Source organism: Ursus maritimus, unplaced genomic scaffold (genome assembly GCF_017311325.1).
Source record: "Ursus maritimus isolate PB19 unplaced genomic scaffold, ASM1731132v1 scaffold_25, whole genome shotgun sequence".
Lineage (NCBI taxonomy): Eukaryota > Metazoa > Chordata > Mammalia > Carnivora > Ursidae > Ursus > Ursus maritimus.
Window position 1 is genome coordinate 38,002,698 of NW_024425008.1, and position 17,875 is coordinate 38,020,572.

The following is a 17,875-nucleotide window of genomic DNA, read 5'->3' on the forward strand; positions in this document are numbered from 1 at the left end:
GCCCAAATAAATATTCTATCTCAGGGAAAAAAACATATACTCTGTCTAAATGCAGCTTTGAGCCCCCTGGCCTCCCTCCAACAAAATTATATCCTAAACCCTTACCATGTGGAAATGCTGGCGTTCTACTGACTGCCAAGGGCATGCCATAACTGACTTTAGCGTTCCCCTGGTGGAGAGCCTTCAGATTGTTTCTGATGCCTTGAAATTTTAAATTGTGCCCATTCATACAGCCATTTTCCTTCCTTTAGGTTATTTTCTTAGCATAAATTCTTAGAAGAGGGCTAATGAGGGGCACTTGGGTGGTTCAGTCGGTTAAGCATGCAACTCCTGATTTCAGCTCAGGTCATGATCGTGGGGTCCTGGGATTGAGCCCCATGTCGGGCTCATGCTCAGCCGGCTGTCTGCTTGAAGATTCTCTCTCTCCCTCTGCCCTTCCCCCCACTTGTGCACTCTCTCTCTCCCCCTCTCAAATAAATAAATAAATCTTAAAAAAAAAAAAAAAGAAGAGGGTTAGTGAGTCAGAGATGAATGTTTTCTCTGGATCTTGATATATAACACTAAAACACTTCACAAAAGTGGTGTTTCAGTTCATATTTGCAGTAAGGATGTACGAAAGTATATACTAGTCTGTATGTGTATAAACTACATGAATCAGGATTCTTAGTCACAAACTAAGGAATTTATTGGTGCAGAGAGTAAGCCGTGGAGACTCCACAGCCATGAAGGATACCCGCAGCACACTATAGAGAAGACTGTGTTGCTGTCGTCGGGAGAGAGTACCACAGCCCATCTGCTGCGTCTGGACAGTGGCTGATGCATCAACTGCTTTCCTTTTATTTCCCTCTTCTTCTTCTTTTTTTTTAAGATTTTAATTATTCATTTGAGACAGAGAAATACAAGAGCATGAGTAGGGAGAGAGGCAAAGAGAGAATCAGACTCCCTGCCGAGCCAGAAGCCCGATGTGGGACTTGATCCCAGGACCCTGGGATCATGACCTGAGCCAAAGGCAGACACTTAACCATCTGAGCCACCCAAGCACCCCTTATTCCCCTCTTCTATATCAGACTCCTAATTGGATATATTTGTAGGTTACATGTCAACATCCCTGTTGCAAATGAACTTGGGAAAATGAGTTCCGTATTTTTCCTTCAGAGACATGATCCATAATTTGACAACTTTCCCAAATACAAGAAATTTGTTCAAAATATACTGGTGGTCACCAACATGAGATATGTCTGCCTCACCTTCCATAGTTGTGAACCTTAGATAATTAAATTGCTTTTGCTAATTGGTTATAAAATAATTCCTTTTTTTATTTTTCTGATTACTATTTAAATTTCCTTTCAAGCGTCTGTGTACCGATTTTATATTCACTCACAGAAACTATCAGTCCATCTTCATCTGTTAGAAATATTGGAAATATCTCTATCAGAAATATCTGTGAATCTATTTATTAATGTATTTCCCATAGCTGTGTAGAAACTTTGTTTTACCGTAGAGATTAAACTTAGTTGTCAACATTTTCATCTTTCAACATTTCAATGTCATAATCATTTCTATGCTAGGTGGTCAGGTAGGCTCAGTCTGTTCTTTCTGCCCCTTCATTGCCATGATATCATTTATTCTAAGAGGTGGCTGGTCTCTTGATCTATGCCCAGAGAATTCCAAGTAACACCAAAAAAGGGAAGAAAAAATGAATCTGAAACACCAATATTTGTTTTCTGCCTTTGTACATGTCACGGCTCTAGTTACTTTAGGAAACATGAAAACGTTATGCCTGTAAGTGGCTGAGATACTTGTGTCTCAGGTGGTATTTTTTGAACAAGAGAGACGGATGTGACTTTGACATTTTTCTCCTCTCTTCATCATGGATTGATGAAACAGGCAAGGGAAATATTTATTCTTTATGTCTGATCTTTCATCCAAAGGATGTTAGTTTACAAACATTGACCTCAAACTGAACCAAAACCCTAATTCTACACTCTAGAAATGGCCATTTTACATATGCAGGATAAACAGCTAAGGTATTTTATTAAGGTTATAAATACTTTACCACCAGAGTCATAAATTGGATAGTTCTCAGTTTTGGCCCCTTATTATTGTTATCTCCTAAGCCCTTTATACAGAATTGTACAATCAAGTCACATTTTCAAGAGCCAGGGCATTACGCAGTGCTCTTTGGGGCAGTAGGCCATGCTCTTTTCTCCTCCACCAACAGAAGTACAAAAAGTGCAGGTTACCTCATAGACCATTGGGCAAATGCCTAAATCCTTCTGGATCAATGTGCACATGCTTTCTGTTGCATAGGGATTTGCCCTTGCTAATGCTGCCCGTGGTTATAAAGGTCTGTAGAAGCGCTTTGATGGATGAATGGTACTTTCCACTACTTGGTGAACTGTGTGCTCCCATGGATAATAAAAATAAATACAACCAACATGATTGCATTTCAGAGAAGGGGTAGTAGAGCAGGGAACAACCAATCAAAAGTATCTAAAGCACCAAATTATGCCCCTGAGGAGTCATCTTGCATATCCTTGGTTCTGTTTCCATGGTAGTAAGGATTGCTTGGGATATTCAAAGGCAATTTAAATGCATTTAGGCCACAGCTTACAAGGGGATAATCTTAGGAAAATCAGAAGCGAGTAAACATTAACAGCTAGTAAGAGAAGCAGTATTAAAAAACCATACTCCATCTTGCTTGCTTTTTTATTTAGTGAAAAATAAAAATTTTTTGACATCTGGAAATTATGTCTGCTTCTAACTTGGGCTTGGGATGACTCATTTCGAGAAAGTGCCACCATTTCCATATGCTAGAACTCAGAAATTTGAGGCTGCTTGTTTTTTAAATTTAATTTTTAGACGCAAAGGTATGAATTTGCATTCTTCTCCCCAGGCCAGCCTCAGGAGTGTGCAGACCGGGCACAGAAGGACCTCCCCCGCCCTCCATCTGAAAATACAACTCCTCACTGACATGTCAGCATTGCAGATTCATTTCTTTAAGCTCTGGTGACTTTCCAGCTTTCCAGAGTCTCCAGGGGGAATTCAAAGGCCCCTTGGAGAAGCTAGCTGAGACTGGCACCTTAAACATCACCAGTTGTGATCTGCTAACACCCTGGTAGGAACTTGAAAAGGGGACTCAAGATGAACAGAGGAGAAGGAAGTGCAGGTAGGAAAGACAAAATGCTTACTTCTTAATTTTCCCCCAGGGCATTGCTTGATCTAAAACATGGGACAAAAGCTTCAGGAAGCTTTGTTTATTTTATAATTTTGTTTAACAAATACTTGTGTAGCGCTTGCTAGACCTTAGACACCATTCTGTGCGTTTTACAAATCTAGCTCCTTTGTTCCTCATGACTACCTTAAAAAGTAGGCATTTTTTTATTATTTCCAGTGGAAAGATGAGGAAACAGGCACACACCTTCAGGTAAAGGTCCGAAGGGTCCCCAAGAGCCAGTAAGTGGAGAACCAAGATTTTTAGATCCAGGTCCAAATACGGCTCCAGAGTCCCCGCTCTGAACCACTCCACACTACTCATACACAAACCACGAAGTTTTTTCACCTCTCTTGGAAAGCTTTGGTATTAGCGGATGTGGATGAGGAGAGAGGTCAGTTTAATGGAACAGCTAGCCCCCAGAATTCAGCTTTCAGGTGGGGAATGTATATTACAGAGGACTCACGGGAGACTTGGGCTGCTTTGTGTAACATTTAGAGAGCCAGAGCAACTCCCGCCTCTGTATTCATCTTTGAATGGAGATTTTGATGTTGATCAGATAGGAATTCTAATTTTCATATAAAAGAGAGGTTGAACTCCCCCAGGAGGCAATTGGGCATCAGCTTGATAGCCTGTGAAGGAAACCACTTTTTGTGCATTTGAAAGCAGAGAATAGTGGGATGGGAGAAAAAAAGGGGATTGGACGTATTTTGTGGAATCTGAAACTTCTCTTAGCATCATGGGAATTGTCTTGGTCTGTGCTGTGCAGGTGGCGTGACCCCCTCTCTACGAAGGATGTGAGTTATTCACTATTTCTAACCGTACAATTGCTTCATTATGTCCACACCCACATTTTTCTGTTTACAGCCAAAGAAAAGGCCCATTGTTGATACCAAATCACTACCTGAAACAAGCATATCATCATTCACCTAAAATATCTTAGACTGTTCTGGGGAACAGTATTTTATTTGACACTGGAAAGCAATTTTCAATCATCCATTACTTAAGAAAATAATGTTATAATGTTAAATCTTTCTAAGTATTAAAACAACCTAGATATTCAAATGTGTTAAATCTTTGAAGGAATTACAAATAATCCTCCACAACCCTCAAAATTTGTGTTTTACTTTTTAAAATGTTATGTGTTTTTGCATATTCGTAGTTTATCCACAGAAACCTGGGTTTCTGGGCATTGAAAGCTGCGGAAGACTGAAGTGGTTGTAAGCCATTGTTCAGAGACCCTTGCATTCCAACGTCTGGATGGGGAGTGATTTTGGTCCCCCAGGGGACATTTCTTTGGCTGTAAACAGAGAACTGGTGGTGGGATGTTTTTACAGGCATTTAAGTGGGTTGTGTGTAGAGTGCTGCTAAAGATCCCACAATGCACCTGACAGTTCCCTACAACAAAGAATATTGAGACCACAGTGTTCCGAGTGCTGAGATAGAGAAACCCTGCAAGAGAGATTTTCCAAACCTTATTTGTAGGACTTTTTACATAGACCCTTCATTTTATGTTGCTTGCCTTATAAGCCCCCTGTATCCACAGCTAGTCCATCTATCTTGGAACTTACCAGCTTGTGATGGGTGCCCAGGACCATCAGGAACTCCATATTCACAGAAGGTCCGAGAAACACTATTTCAGGGCTTAAGCTTCCAAATTGCACTAAAAACAATTTTGCGAGCTTGCCCAAGAGCCTAACTTTCATGTATAGCTTAGAAAAAATATTTGCAAAGTTCTAGTATTGGAATGAACTTTCGGAATGTACTGGCTTGAAAACTGGGTACGGCCTCAATCGCCTTCCTCAGTTCACATCATCGGATAACAGTTGTGTCTGTGTTGTTCACGTTCACGCTCTCTAGCTCCCGGGAGTACTAAAGAAGGAGTCACTGAGGTTAGGATGTTCTGGTGGCAGAGTAAAAAATATCAAGAAGTGGTGGTACAATGATGGGCTTTGGACCCTAGTGTCATCACCTTTGTGGTCTTCCTGGCTCTAATTCTCAGTATATTCATCTGAAGATACCAACTTGTAGAGATTTGTTTGAATGACATGAAGTGGTTTATTCAAATCATGTGTTCCAGTGTCTGAGCACATAGTAGATGTTCAGTTAATGCTAATTTCTTCTCCCGACCTATTTTTCTTAGGGAGAACTCCTCCCTTGTTCTCCTAGCTCATCAAAATGAAATGACCACCCATTTCACATGGAGCTTTGTGTCCCCTCTAGGTAGATGCAGACCTCAAGGGGTGACCACAGGACTTGAGGAGCATAAAGTATTTTTCTGCAACACAGACTCAAACCAGCATGCACTTATAATTCTCAAAACTGGAAAATGAAGCCTTTTTTTGAGGAACTTTTTATATGAACATATTACTAGGCATGGAGGAATATCCAGACAGCTCAGATGTCCTAGTTTCCATTCGTTTTTCATTGAAATTAAGAGAAAATATCAAAAATCCTATTTAAATCATCTTGGGCATGTTATTTATTGAGTAATAAACACAGATCATCCAGTAGAGGGCAGTGCTGACTTATTTATGAATGCCTTCACTAGAAAATGCAAAATTTAGTACAAAACAAAAGCCTTAAATTTTTTTTTAAATTGAAGTATAGTTAAGACACAATGTTATATTAATTCCAAGTGTACAACATAGTGATTGTATCAATCTATCCCTTATGCTGTGCTCACCACAACTGTCACTGCACAGTAGCACCGTTACAGTATCATTGACTATGTTCTCTAACCTTTGCTTGTATCTCGTGACTTATTCACTCCATAACTGGAAGTATGTAGCCCCCACTCCCCTTCACCTATTCTGTCTATCCTCTGCCACTCCCCCCAACCCCCCACCACTGGCAACCGTCGGTTTGCTCTCTGTATTTATGCGTCTCTTTTTGCTTTTTGTTCTTTGTTTATTCATTTTTTAATTTTAGTGTTTTTAAAATTTTTTTTAAAGGAAGCCTCTGAGAGACAATATGCAGTTTTACCTAAGATGCTTTGAATTCAGCAAAAGTGCCTTTGTTACAAAGGAGAAGCATGGTCATCAGCTTTGCTGTTTGAACATCCAAGTTTCTTTGCTGCCTCAGCTCAGGTACCGATGAAAAGTTTCCTTGTTTCCTTCCTTCCTTCCTTCCTTCCTTCCTTCCTTCCTTCCTTCCTTCCTTCCTTCCTTCCTTCCACCCATTTATTTGACAGAGAGAGAGAGATAGAGCTCAAGCAGGGGGAACAGAAGAAGCAGAGGGAGAAGCAGACTCCCCCGCTGAGCAGGGAGCCCAACTCAGGGCTCGATCCCAGGACCCTTTTTGTTTTTTTGTTTTTTTGTTTTTGTTTTTGCTTTTTAAAGATTTTATTTATTTATTCGACAGAGACAGAGACAGCCAGCGAGAGAGGGAACACAAGCAGAGGGAGTGGGAGAGGAAGAAGCAGGCTCACAGCAGAGGAGCCTGATGTGGGGCTCGATCCCAGAACGCCGGGATCACGCCCTGAGCCGAAGGCAGACGCTTAACCGCTGTGCCACCCAGGCGCCCCCCCAGGACCCTTTTTGAGTGCTGAGTCAAGACTAAGGTAGTATAGACACTCTGTCCCACTCTTCTGGGCCCAGTCCCCATCAATGTTCCTTTATAGACTTCAGCATGAGGCTTGTGCTGGGGAAGATGACTCAGAGTGTCAGTGGTGCCTGCCATCCCTAACTGGTCCTCAGGCTGGTCTGTGGCTCCTACAAAGAGAGGGGTTTGAGGCTGGTAGAATCTGGTGGAGTTAAACAAGCCTTTGTGAGGCCGAGCAAATAGAACAATACAGAAGACATGGGGGAGGGAGGAGACTCATTCCTCCCTTCTTCAGGAAACCAGTGACTACCTACAGAATGGAAACCTTGGAGATAGAAGCCTTGACACAAGACTTGATGTTCTTGCAATAGTGGGTTGAAGCAGTGAGGTTTCCACAAATGATTCTGTAGGAGTCAGTCATGGACAAGTGGGAGTAAAGGCAAAAGATTAGGATAGATGAGTTGAGGTTGTTGCTGACATTCTGCTTTGTAAGTCCATATGAATTTCCTCTTTGGGGACACTCAACTATAGTTGGGAGACACCATTTTTTTTATAAGTACACCATCATATTTTTAAAATTGAGATATAACTGACATATTAGTTTCAAGTGCACAACATAATGATTAGATATTTGTATATATTGCAAAATGATCACTGCAGTAAGCCTAGTTAATGTCCATCACCATATAAGGTTCTGATTTTTTTTGTGTGATAAGAACTTTTAAGATGTACTCTATTACCAACTTTCAAATACACAATACAGTATTGTTAACTATAGTCACTATGTTATACGTGACAACTCCATGACATTTATCTTATAACTGGAAGTGTGTACCTTTTGACTACTTTCACCAATTTTGCCCACCTCACACCCTATGCCTCTGGCATCACCAATCTGTTCTCTGTATCTATGAGTTGGCTTTTATTTTTCAAGATTCCACATATAAGTACGATCACATGATATTTGTCTTTCTCTTCTTATCTCACTTAGCATAAGGCCCTCAAGTTCCATCCATGTTGTCACAAATGGCAAGATTTTATTCTTTTTATAGCGGAATAATATTCCATTTATGTGTATACCACATTTTCTTGATCCATTCATCCATCAATGGACACTTAGGTTGCTTCCCAGTCTTGGCTATTATACATAATGGTGCAATGAACATGGGAATGCATATATCTTTTCAAGTTAGTGTTTTTGTTTCCTTTGGATAAATACTCAGAAGTGCAATTGCTGGATTATATGGTAGTTCTCTTTTTTCTTTTCTTTTCTTTTTTTTTTTGGTGAGGAATCTCCATACTATTTTCTGTATTGGCTACACTGACTTACAACCAACAATGCACAAGGGTTTCTTTTTCTCTACATCCTTATCAACACTTGTTATTTTTTGCCTTATTGATAACAGCCATTCTAATAGGTGTGAGGTGATTGCTCGTTGTGGTTTGATTTGCATTTCCCTGATGATTAGTGATGTTGTGCACTTTTTCATATACCTGTTGGCCATCTATAAGTCTTCTTTGTTAATGCCTATTCAGATCCTCTGCCCATTTTTAATTGGATTATTTGTTTTATTTTGTTGCTACTGAGTTGGAAGAGCTCTTTATATATTTTGGATATTGTTCCCTTATCAGATAATATGATTGGCAAATGTTTTTTCCCATTCGGTATGTTGCCTTTTATTTGTTGATGGTTTTCTTTGCTGTGCAAAAGAATTTTAGTTTGATATAGTCTCACTTGTTTATTTCTGCTTTTGTTGCCTTTGTTTCTAGTGTCAAATCAAAAAAATCATTGCCAAGGCCCATGTCAAGGAGCTTACTGCCTGTTTTCTTGGAGTTGTATGATTTCAGGACTTGTATTCAAGCCTTTAATTCATTTTGAGTTAAGTTTTGTGTATGGTGTAAGATAGTTCAGTTTTATTCTTTTGCGTGTAGCTGTACAATTTTCCTGACATTAATTGAAGAGATTGCCCTTTCCCTGTTGTATATTCTTGGCTCGTGTCATAAATTAATTGATCATATATGTGTGTTTTTTTTTTTCTGGGCTCTCTATTATGTTCTATTGATCTATGTGTCTGTTTTTATGCCAATACCATACTGTTTTGTTTTAAATGGCTTTGTAGTATAGTTTGAAACCAGGAAGCATGACACCTTCAGCTTTGTTCTTTTTCTCAAAAATGTTTGTCTATTCGGAGTCTCTTGTGGTTCCATACAAATTTTAAGATTGTTTGTTCCATTTCTGTGAAAAACTGGCATTGCAATTTTGATAGGGAAATTCTACTAAAAATTCAAAGAAAAATTAACACCAATCCTTCTCAAGCTCTTCCCCAAAAAATGAAAAGGAGAGAATACTTCCTAACGCATTTTATAGGGCCAGTAGTACCTACATCAAAGCCAGAGAAAGACACCATAAGAAAAGAAACCATAGGCCAATATTTTTTATGAATAGTGATGCAAAACCTTAACGAAATACTAGCAAACCAAATCCAACAGCATATTATGAGGACTATACATCACTTATACATCATCAAGTGAGGTTTATCCCAATAATGCAAGGGTGATTCCACATAAGAAAAGAAATCAATGTAACGCACAGCATTAATAAAACGAAAGGAAAAAAACCATGATCATCTCAATTGATGCAGAAAAAACACTTAACAAATTCAACATCATTTCATGATAAAAACACTCAGAAAACTAGGATTAAAAAGAAACTTCCTCAACATGATAAAGGGCACTTATGAAAAATCTGCAGCTAAAGTCATAATCAATGCTGAAATACTGAAAGCTTTCCCTCTAACAGGATCAAGACAAGAAAGCCTGCTTTCACGAATCCTATTTAATTTTGAACTGGAATTGTTAGCCAGGGCAGTTAAACAAGAAAACAAAACAAGACAAAACAAAACAAAAAAACAAGAGCCATCTAAATTGGAAAGGAAGAAGTAAAACTTTCTCCATTCACAGATGATATGATCCTATATCTCAAGAATCCACAAAAATACTCTTAGTGCTAATAAATTCAACAAAATTTTGGGATACAGGATCAACATGCAAAAATCAGTGTGTTTCTACACACGAGCAATGAATAATACTAAAAGGAAATTAAGAGACAATTCAATTTGCAATAGCATCAAAAGGAATCAAATAACTAGGAATGTATTTACCCAAATAGGCAAAAGACAGAAAACTACAAAACACTGCTGAAAGAAATTAAAGACAACATAAAGGGAAAGACATCCCATGTTCATGGACTAAATCTTAATGTTGTCAAGATGGCGGTACTACCCAGCACAAGCTAACATTTAACGAATTCCCTATCCGTCTTCAAATGGCCTGTTTTACAGAAATGGAAAGTTGATTCTTAAATTTATATAGAATTGTGAGTTGCCTGGAATAGCTAAAACAGTCGACAAGAACAAAATTTGTGTGTAGTTTATAACAGATTAGGATCAGAAGGCTAAAAGAAGGTAAGGCTGTTGGAGCTTGTCACAAAGACTCACACTAAACAAATATCACTTAGATGTTTGCTATACCACAAGAGATACCAGGCATTGGAGAGACAGCAGCTGCTGTCCCCAAAGAGTCTGTGTCAGGGATTGGCAAACAACAACTTGGGGGACAAATCCAACTCTTAGGTTTTTTTTTTCCAATGAGGTGAAATTCACAATTTAAAACAATTAATAAACTTATTTTTTTTTTAGAGCAGTTTTAGGCTCGCAGCAAAATTGAGCAGAATGTATACAGTGTTCCCATATACCCCTTATCCCCACACAGACACAACATGCCCCCTCATCAACATCTTGCACCAGATGCTACATTTGTTACAATCAATGAACCTACACTAATCACATCACTATCACCCAAAGTCCATAGTTTGCATTAGGGTTTACTTTGTCATTGTATATTTTATAGGCTTTGAAAATGTATGTTCTATAGTCTGACAAATGTTTTGACAAATTCTATAGGTATGACAAAATCTATCTATGATTATGATACAGAGTATTTTCACTGCCCTAAAAGTTCTATGTTCTGCCTGTTCTTACCTCCCCCCACACCCTCAAACCCAGACAACGAATGATCTTTTTACTTAATAGTTTTGCCTTTTCCAGAATGTCATATAGTTGGAATTATACAATATGTAATCCTTTCACATTGGCTTCTTTCACTTAATAATATGCATTTACGTTTCCTCCATGCCTTTTCATGGTTTGATAGCTCATTTTTTTAAGTACTGAATAATATTCCATACTCTGTATATACCATAGTTTATTTATCCATTTACCTACTGAAGGACCTCTTGATTGCTTCCAAGTTTTGGCAATCATGAAAACAGCTGCTATAAACATCCATGTAAAAGTTTTTATATGGATGTACATTTTCAGTTCATTTGAGTAAATACCAAGGAGCATGATTGCTGGACTATATGGTAAGAGTTATGTTACGTTTTATAAGAAATTGCCAAACTGACTTCCAAGAATGGCGATACCATTTTGCATTCCCCCTGGTAGTGAGTAAGTGTTCCTTTTGCTCCACATCCTTGTTTGCATTTGGTATCATTTGTGTTTTAGATTTTGGTTATTCTAATAGGTATATAGTTGTATCTTATTGCTGTTGTACTTTGCAATTCTCTAATGGCGTCTGATGTTGAACATCTTTTCATATGCCCGTCACCTATATATCTTCTTGATACACATCAGTTCAGCTCTTCTGCCCATTCTAAAATTGGACTGTTTTTGTATTGTTGAGCTTTAATGGTTCTTTGTCTATTTTGGATAACAGTCCTTTATCAGATATGTCTTATATAATACTTTCTCCTTGTCTGTGGCTTGCCTTTTCATTCTCTTGACCCAGTCTTTTGCAGAGCAGATATTTTCAATTTTAATGAATTCCAGCTTATCAAATATTTCTTTCATGGATTATACCTTTGGTGTTGTATCTAAAAAGTCAATACTATACTCAAGGTCATTTATGTTTTGTCCTTTGTTATCATCTAGGAGTTTTATAGTTTCGCATTTACATTTAGGTCTATGATCCATTTTGAGTTATTTTTTGTGAAGTGTTTAAGGTGTGTGTCTAGATTCATATTTTTTTTCCATATGAATGTCCAGTTGTTCTATACCATCTGTTGAAAAGATTGTTTTTTGCTCCATTATATTGCCTTTGCTCCTTTGCTGAAGATTGGTTGACTATTTTTGTGTGGGTCTATTTATAAGTTCTCTATTCTGTTCCATTAATCTGTCTATTCTTTCAATGCCAAACTATCTTGATTTCTGTGGCTTTACAGTAAGTCTTGAAGTCAAGTAGTGTCAGTCCTCCAGCTTTGTTCTTCTTCAGTATTGTGCTGCCTATTCTGGGCTTTTGCCTCTCCATATTAACTTTAGACTCAGTTTGTGAATTTCCACAAAGTAAGTTGCTGGAATTTTTATTGGAATTTCATTGAATCTATAGATCAGTTAGGAAGAATTGACACCTTGAAAGACTATGGACTCTGGGAAACAAACTGAGGGCTTCAGAGGGGAGGGGGGTGGGGGACTGGGATAGGCCAGTGATCAGTATTAAGGAGGGCACATATTGCATGGTGCACTGGGTGTTACACGCAAATAATGAATCATGGAACATTACATCAAAAACTAAGGATATACTGTATGGTGACTAACATGACATAATAAAAAATTATTATTATTAACAAAAAAGCCATGCATGAACTCCTGACGCACAGAAGCCATGAGGCAATAAATGTAAGTTATTTTAAGCCAAAAAAAAAAAAAAAGGCAGAACTGACACCTTGCTGAGGGTGTTTCTGGAAGAGATTAGTATTTGAATCAGTAGACCATGGAAAAGCCACCCTCAACATTATGGGTGGGGCATCACCCAATCCAACCAAAAAAGCAGAAGGAGGGCAAATTTGTTCTATGCTTGAGCTGGGACTTCCATCTTCTCCTGCCCTCAGACATCAGTTCTTGGTTCTTGGGCATTTGGTCTTGGGCAGTGACTTACACCATCAGCTCCTTTGGTTCTCAAACCTTCAAACTTGGAGCAAAATACAGCACTGGTTTTTCTGGTTCTCCAGCTTACAGTCTTCTTGGTCTCTGTAATTGTATGAGCCAATTCCTATAATAGATCTCTTACACACACACCCATAACTTATTGGTTCTGTTTCTCTGGAGCCCTAATACACTCTTCTTTCTTAGCATATCAATTATACTTTTTTAAAAAAAGATTTTATTTATTTGAGAGAGAGAAGAGCATGAGAGGAGGGGAAGGGGCACTGGGAGAGGGAGAAGCAGACTCCCCACTGAGCAGGGAGCTGGATGCAGAGCTTGATCCCAGGACCCTGAGATCATGACCAGAGCCGAAGGTAGACGTGAGCCACCCATGTGCCCTCAATTATACTTTTTTTAAAAACTTTTTTAAGTGGTTGCCCTAGAATTTGCAATATACATTTATAATTAATCCAAGTTTACTTTCAAATAACGTTATTTTGCTTCACAGGTAGTGCTAGCATAATAACAAATTATTCCTACTTTAAAATAATTACAGATTTACAGGAAGTTGCAAAAATGGTACAGAGAGGTCCTGTGTACTCTTCACTCCATGTTCCCCATTGGTAACATTTTACATAATTTGAGAACAATAACAGAACCAGGAAATCGTTATTAGCACAATTCATAGACTTATTAAAATTTCACCAGCTTCACACATATGTATCTGTGTGTAGGTGTGTGTGCGTGTGTGTGTAGTTCTATGCAATTTTATCACATGTGTGGATTTGAGTAACCACCACCACTGACTAGAACGTTTATTGCTATATGTAAGGGGGAGTTTGAAATGAGGCATTTAATGAGAGAGAAGGGGGCAAGGACAGAGACAGCGAAGGAGAGAGACAGAGAGAGGGAGAGAGAAGAGGATATATAGTGAATTGTTCACATCTAAGAGACTTAAGATAATGTGGAAATCAGCTATCTAAAGAGACAATCAATTCAATGATATGCAGAACTACAGGTGGCCAACGGTGCAGTGAAATTTTCCTAGCAAGGAATCCCATAAGATTACTAAAGATAAGGAAATAATTTACATGAGACACAAGATTATTCAAGTAAGACCTTGTCTGCCTGCAGAATATGAGAATAGTAAACAACAACCCGAATGCTTCTATGATGAGTACAGGCAAACAGATGCAGAGGAATGCAGGAATGCTTCCCTTAAGTAGGGTATGGATCAAGGAGCACGTGTCCACCACAGCTAGGCTGCGAGATTTCTGTACAGGGGCACTGGGGGCCAGACAATTCTCCGTTGGGTGTGCCTCTATATGCTGCCCAGATCTTTAGCACTCCTGGCCCGTGGCCACCTGGCACTATGAAAACAAAGCATATCCAACTAATTGCCAGAAGTATCTAGGGGTTGTGATACTATGCCCAGCCAAAAACCACAAACACCTTTCTCTTCTACAGGAAGAATATTCTTCTCCCTGACTTCCTCACTCCCTGTTTCCACTCACTGGGACTTTCTTTTTGTTTTTTGTTTTTTTCTCCAGAGACTGACAATAATGAAGGATCTGGATTTTTTTTTTTTTTTTTGAGGATCTGGATTTTAAAAGTTATTTTTACATGTGCTTTTATTATGGAAAGTGACAGCTTTCTTACACATCACTGCCTTCCATCCCGGCTGATCTATCCTGAGTAGGCCTGAGCCCATACCATCAAAAGTGACGATTACCAAAAAGAGAGAAGGGGGTACCATTCTATCACAGCTGAAATTTAAAACTAAAGGTACCAGTTATACAAAAGGCCTTGGTTGGGACTTTATTCAAAGTCCCATTAAAATAATGACATTAAGGGAAGACTGATTTGTTAAAATGTAGTAACTCTTTTTCTATCAACTTAAGAACTTCAGGGACGGAGTGCCTGGGTGACTCAGTCCATGAAGCGTCTGCCTTCCACTCAGGTCATGATCTCAAGGTCCTGGGATCGAGTCCTGCATAGGGCTCCCTGCTAAATGGGGAGTCTGCTTCTCCCTCTACCCCCCCCCCACTCGTGCTCTCTCTCTCTCTCTCAAATAAATAAATAAAATCTTCAAGGAGGTTTACCTTTCAGGGCAAGGAGGATTCAATTCAATGTGGGCTTATCATTTGTTGTATTAACACTAAGCTAACTACTGCAGACTCTTCAAAAGAAGCATTAGCTTTGCTACTTGATCTCAAGGAGCTTAAAGTTTCATTGGGGTAATAATATATTAACCCTGAAAATAATTAGAGATATCAGATAGTTCCCATCAGAAGTAATTACAAAAGAGATGAGACTAGGGAAGAGGTGATTATGGCTCCGGAGAGCCACAAACATCTTTCTGGAGGAGGATGGGAGTGGGGAGCTGGGGTGGAGGTTTGCAATAGGATTGGAAAGGGAGACTTAATTATTGCAAGTAATATTCTTCAATGCATTTCAAGACAAAAGAAAGTGGAAACTTGGTAAGCAGACTGGAAAACAAAATGTTGAGGAGGGGAGCCGATGTCTCACTTTCATCACTGTTTTAAAGTTATATTTGGCTTATGCCAAGGAACAGCCTTTGACATCAGAACATACAAGGTATTCCAGGAATTAGAGAGGATGGAAGTTCTATTGCACCAACACCCAGAATGTTCTCCATTAGACTCTCCATTATCCTCAGCCTCGACCTAATTTCTATGCACTCTAACTAGGTCCCTAGCAGGCTCGTGGATCAAAACCCCTCATTTTTAAATTCTTAATTTTAACGCTTGTAGATGTTTAGAAGGAAGCAATGAAATGTTTTGAAGCTCATTTCTAGTGGAAATGAATCAAGACTAGTATCTTGACATTTTGTGTAGTTAGTGGTGTTTTGATTATATTCTCTGTTTTTACTGTGCCGTTTACTTTGGGAGGTAAATCATGGCTTGGGAACAAGGATGTTTAGCACTGAACTAAGATTTGTTTTGTCAAAACAGATAGTCAGCTAAGAGTAAGTTTGTGTGCTGTCAGAAGCACATTGTAAGGTGTTGAAATATAGCATATGGTGTTAGTCTTTTTTCTCTAATTGTGAAAGGACCCCGTCCTGAGGGACCATTGCCTTGGCTTGTGGGGACTTGTGTAGCCACTGGACGTCAGCACTGTCCTGGCTTCATGAAAGGATACAGAGATGTGAGTAGAGGGAACAGCCGATGCTCTTTCCAAATGGGAATGAAGAAAGGGCTGAACAGAGAGTGTTTCCCTCCTTGACTCTGGCAGCTATTTAAGTTTCTCTGTTCATAATGGAAATAATGTAGCTTATATTTGAGTCCACTTTTTAAAATTATTGGACTTCTATAAATGGTTGAAATTCTGTCTGTTCCTGAATGGACGAATCCAGGAGAGGCCAGGGCTCCACTGCTCTGTCTATGGTGCCATATGAGCTTCTGGGGAGTCCCTTCATTTATTCATCTATCTTTTATTTGCTTTGCACACTTTGGATCCAGTTTTGAGATAAATTCTGCTCAAAATAGGAAGAGGCAATCCTGACAGATGCTACTGTGACAAGAGCTTGCTGAGTATCTTCACCAGAGGCAGCAGATTCTGAGGCTGGGTATTTCTCATTGGTGAATAGAACTAATGAGGACAATTAGGCACTGCAAAGATATTTGCTGTAACGGTTGTTTTTCTGATCATAATGACTGATTCTTTAAATATATAATTGAATTCCAAAATGAATTATGTTTCTATTCAGGTAAAAGGAAATTCATGATGTTGAAATTTGTTTATTAACCTGTTTTCATTTTCCAAGGCAAGGATCGCTAGTGAGATGAAATGACCCTGTGGTTTTATTATTGTTTGTGTATTAGTCCCGGGTTCTCCATAGAAACAGCTTTGTTCCCCTTTCACCCTCCCCAGAGCTGGAGTTTCTGATGGAGAATTCAGAAACACATCCATGGTATGGTCTGGCTTGGGAGACTAAATCTAATTCAATCCTTACATTTTACAGACGGTAAACAGGCTCAGAGGAATCTCTTGGAATTTTGTCACTGGAGTGAGACTCAGTGTAGTATCTTTAAGCACCGTGGTTTAAAAGTCATTTATCATCAGAAAAAGAAAACCCATATTGCAAAGGTCACAACTAAAGAGGACACCTCTTGAGCAATATCATACCAAGTTGTAATTGAGGTAAACAATCCATCAAGATCCAAGTTTAGCTAGTGTAGGTCTTCCTCGGAGAATCAGACCCATATCACAACAGTACCTGATGCATCATAATTGAAACATACTTATTGCTCTCACGTGCTAGGGTAATTCTATAGATCCAGACTATAGAAGTTTATGAACAAAGTCCCTGTCTTTCAGGTTGGACTCTAGGAAGTGATAATTATAATGGAAACAATAAATAATTAAAATGACAATTCTCATAATCATAAAAGAAGGAATATAATTACTGTGTATGAGCTGCTGTGTCCCTCGCAGGCATTTTCTTATTTAAACCTCCCTATTCTTTGTGGGTACCTAAAGATAAAGAAATACTTTACTTAGGTTGCTCAGGGAGGCACCAGCTGGGGTCAGGTCTGCAATCCTGCTCCTAGAGCTAGTGCTCATGGGCAATCTTGACTGAAACTGCCCTTTCCCATCCAGGAACCAGGCAAGTGTCTCTTGCAACTGCTTTCCAAATCTAAATCGACAAGATGGCAACTCAGATTCAGGGTTCATTGGGTGTGGTGGGTGTGAGGGCATGGCGGGGGTGGAAAACTAATAGTCTGTTCCCTTCATTTAGTTAAAGAAGGAAAGAAAGATGAGGATGGTGGGAATCCCGGTCATAGGTCGGAATATCTGTGCTCTTCTTTTGACACAACCCGAGCCTTGAAACTATATTCCTTGCTCAAAACAACTGTTAGAGAATTGTTCTTGATAGGACAAACCTTGTGGCTGCTGTACTAACGGCAGTCTCGCCAAATCTTAAAGTCCTCCATGCCTTCTGTCCCTACTGCAACCCTTCCTCTGGCGCAGACCCCAGCGAAGAGGGGGCGCGGCGTGCGGGGATCCCCAACATCCTCCGCACAGCGCCGCCGGCCGGCGGAGGGTGGAGGGGGGATGAGGTGGGGGGCGGTGCGGAACGTGGTGCCGCACTGGGCGCGCCCGGACCGCCCTT

At 39.4% G+C, this 17,875-nt stretch overlaps 1 long non-coding RNA gene across 1 annotated transcript in view; it reads right to left on the reverse strand.

Annotated features, from left to right (window-relative positions):
* LOC103672654 overlaps window positions 1-17,786 on the reverse strand; it is a 29,162-nt gene extending 11,376 nt beyond the window's left edge. The window contains exons 1-2 of the long non-coding RNA XR_571205.1: window positions 17,646-17,786; window positions 17,169-17,235 (exon numbers count right to left, since the gene is read on the reverse strand). This is a non-coding gene — a long non-coding RNA (uncharacterized LOC103672654). The remainder of the gene's footprint in view (window positions 1-17,168; window positions 17,236-17,645) is intronic.
* Window positions 17,787-17,875: the final 89 nt, after the last annotated feature.